The 3,675-nt window shown below is 42.2% G+C and overlaps 1 pseudogene; it reads right to left on the bottom strand.

Moving 5' to 3' along the window:
• Positions 1–2,786: 2,786 nt before the first annotated feature.
• LOC102856203 lies at positions 2,787–3,181 on the bottom strand (annotated as a pseudogene).
• Between the last annotated feature and the right edge of the window lie 494 nt (positions 3,182–3,675).

Genomic DNA, 3,675 nt, shown 5'->3' with positions numbered 1-3,675 from the left:
TAGGGATATTATAGCTAATGTCAGATGGATCTTAGCTGAAAACAGAGAGTACCAGAAGAATACACTGTTTTCAAGAACAAACTTTTCCATTTCTGTCACCTCCCCCCCCCCATTCAAATTGTACAATGCAATGATTAATCCCCTCCTCCACCTACACTTCCTCATCCTTCTACTTCCTGCCTATTCCATCCCTCTTGGATCCTTATACCCATTCTACAATAATGGTTTTATAGGATATTTATCCTTGGGACTGAGTTAGTTCACTCAACATAATGCTCTCCAGTCTCTCCCAAGTTAGGTAAGAGTTTACAAAATCATTGCTCCTGCGTGCTGCATAGTATTCCATTGTGTAAATGTACCATAATTTCTCAATCCATTCATTTGTGGTTGGACATTTGGGCTGTTTCCATGTTCTTGCGATGGTGAATATACTGCTATGAACTTTGGTGTACAAATCTCAGTGTGTGCCTCAATTCTCGTTTTCCAAGGGTTTGTTCCAAACAATGGCATAGGTGGGTCATATTGAATTTCTATGTTCAGCTTTTTGAGGAAGCACCAAACTGTCTTCCAGAGTGGTTGTGCCATTTACAATCCCAGCAACAATGTATAAAAGTTCCTTTCTTGACACATCCTCTCCAACATCTATTACTTGCTGCCCTGTTACTGTAGTGAGATGGTACCTCATTGTAGTTTTGATTTGCATCTTTCTTATTGCCAGTGGTTTGGAGTATTTCTTCATATGTCTATTTGCCATTCGAATATCTTCCTCTGTGAAAATTCTTTCCATGTCTTTTGCCATTTTAATTGGGTAATCAGTCCCTTTTCTTGTGGAGGCCCAGGAGTATTCTGTAAACGTTTGTTGTAAGACTCTTGTCTGATGGTATTATGAAATGTTTGTTCCTAGTCTGTAGGTTTTCTTTTCACCCTGTTGGAAAAAGTTGGTTGTTTTTTGTGGTTTTTTTTTGGAAAATGTTTTTGATGCACACATAGATTTAATCTTTAGAAGGTCCTATCCATCAATTTCTGGTTGATTTTGGCAATCTCTTTATACTTTGGACTAATGCTTCTAAGCTTGATCCTAGTTTGTCTCTTATGAACATTATGGTTTTGGGCTTTATTCCCAGGTCTCTGATCCATCTTGAGTTCATTTTTGTGTATGGTGTGAGATGTGGATCCTGATTCAGCTTTCTGCAGAGGGAAGCCCAGTTGTGCCAGCACCATTTGTTGAAGAGGTTGCCATTTCCCCTTCTGATAGTTTTTATTTCCTTGTCGAATATCAGTTGACCATAGATAGCTGGGTCTATTTTGGGGTTCTCAATTCTGTTCCATTGGCCTATGTGCCTGTCATTGTACCAGTACCATGCTGTTTTGGTTAGTACTCCTGTGTAGTAGGTTTTGAGCCTCCAACCTTACTTTTGTTTCTCAAAAGTGTTTTGCTTATTTGGGGTCTCTTGCCTCTCCAAATAGATAATTTCCCTTTCAATCTCCTTGAAAAATGAATTTGGTATCTGGATTGGGATTACATTGAACATGTAGATTGCTTTTTTGGTAGGATTATCGTTTTCACCATATTGAGTCTTCCTATACATGAACAGGGCACATTTTTCCATTTCTTTAAGTCTTTTATTGTGTCTTGCAGAAATGCTCTGTAGTTTTCTTTGTATAGGTCTTTGGTATCTCTGGTTAGGTTCACTCCCAAGTATCTCAATTTGTGGTTGGCTATTGTAAATGATATTGCTTTCGTGATTTCTTTCTCTGAGTTCTCTTTGCTACTGTAGAGGCATGCTATTGATTTTTATTTTATTTATTTTTTTTTTTTAAATAACACCTAAAGTTTATTAGATGACAGCACACAGAGGAAACGCAATTAGTTGAGGAGCCTACTATCCGTTCCCAAAGGGATGATCGTAAGAATTGAGACCCAAGAGGTGAAATCCGGCCGAGGCCTGGTCTGCCGCCGTGTCGCTCGCAGTAAAAAGGGCGGCCTGCAGCGGGCTGGCGCCGCAATTATGCGCGAACTCATGCTCTTGCGCAGCAGCGTAACCCCCGGCACCACGGGTAGGCACGCCGGGGGCTCAAAGGCAGCGCGGCTATTGATTTTTAGATATTGATTTTATATCCTCCGTAGGATTTTCAATGCATCCTTTTGACATGTGACAGCTGATCTGAGTGACCTATGACTATGTATCAGTAACACTCATTGTCGTTGAGTCAGTTCAATGGTGTCCCTATACCATAAATCTTTTTTTTTCTTTTCTTCTTTTTCCAGGAAGTCCAACTTTATTTTGGGAACTCAACATGGGATCCTTAGGCAGTTCCAGGCACTGCTGGAGTCTCTCTCTCTCTCTCTCTCTCTCTCTCTCTCTCTGTCTCTGTGTGTGTGTGTGTGTGTGTGTAGCCAATCAACCCAGGCTGAGTTTAAGGCACTCAATGCCACCAACCTCAGCATGCCTAAGTGAAAACAAATGCTTGGTGCCAAAAGAGCCTATGTCACATGCAGGTCTCCTGAGAATTTGGTGACTGGTCCTATAGTGACTTCACAAAATAATAAAAAATATTGACAACCTCATACAACTTGAATTACTGCTTACAAAAAAGAAGGGGGGCTTTCCTAAGGAAAATGTTCTGAAGGGAAACACCAGCGGAGACTCACTCACCTGACACGTGCTGTCTCTTCTTTCTGAGCAGGTGAGCATGTCAGGTAGAGCTACCCAGTGAAGTGAGGCGAGCCCTCGGTGCCCTAGTCTTTGTGGACCAGCAGGTACAGCTCACTGCTTGCTTGCCTGTCAGCCTGGCTTCTTCTCCTGCTGGCTCCTTTCGGTGCCTGGGACCCTGCCATGGCCATGACCATGAAACACACCTCGCCCAGCGCTCCCATGCCTCCGTCCTGCTGCTGCTTCTGCTGTTGCATGCCACCACACCCTTGGCCACCACCTCGTCCTTGGCCAGGACCATGATCTCATCTGGGATGCACAGGTACTTGATAGTGCTGCAGTAGATGGTATAGCACTTGAGCACATGCCAGAACTTGTCCCCATCCCGGGATGTGCAGATGACCTATCGCAGGGGTTGTTCATCTAGTTGTCAGGCTCACCAGGTGCCCATTGTACGTCTCCCCATTCTTCAGCTTCCCCTGCATAAGGTGATTCTGGGCCATCTTCAACAGCGACAAGGGGAACATGATGGTATGATGTCCACGTGGACAAGGGTCTCCAGCCACTTATGTCACCACCACTGCTCACCTGAGGCTATAAATATTTTTTTAATTTCATTTTTTAATTTTTTATTATTATTATTAACTTTAATGGAAATTTACAGAGATTTTGGATTTCCGTTCATTCATTGTTGTACTTTTCTCCCTGCCCACCTCTCCCCTCCAGTTCATTCTTCTCTTTGAAAAGTAAAATTATTTCATTGTTATGCAACCCCTCCCCTCAAGTCCACTCCACAATGCAGACTTCATTCTGGACTCCTGTCATGACAATAATACCTAATCATATATCCCTTTTAAACAGTTCTTTTTTTATTAATACTTTAATGAAAGTTTACAGAAAATTTGAATTTCCATTTATTTATTGTTGCACATTTTCCTCCCTACCCACTCCCACCCTCTGTTTGTTTTTCTCTTTAAAGATTTTCTTCACTGTTACACAATTTCCTCCCTCCCCTCACCCA

Source organism: Elephantulus edwardii, unplaced genomic scaffold (assembly GCF_000299155.1).
Source record: "Elephantulus edwardii isolate Elephantulus edwardi_28Jun2011 unplaced genomic scaffold, EleEdw1.0 scaffold00099, whole genome shotgun sequence".
Lineage (NCBI taxonomy): Eukaryota > Metazoa > Chordata > Mammalia > Macroscelidea > Macroscelididae > Elephantulus > Elephantulus edwardii.
Note: the sequence above shows the minus strand (reverse complement) of the source record. Positions and strands in the feature narration are given on the sequence as shown.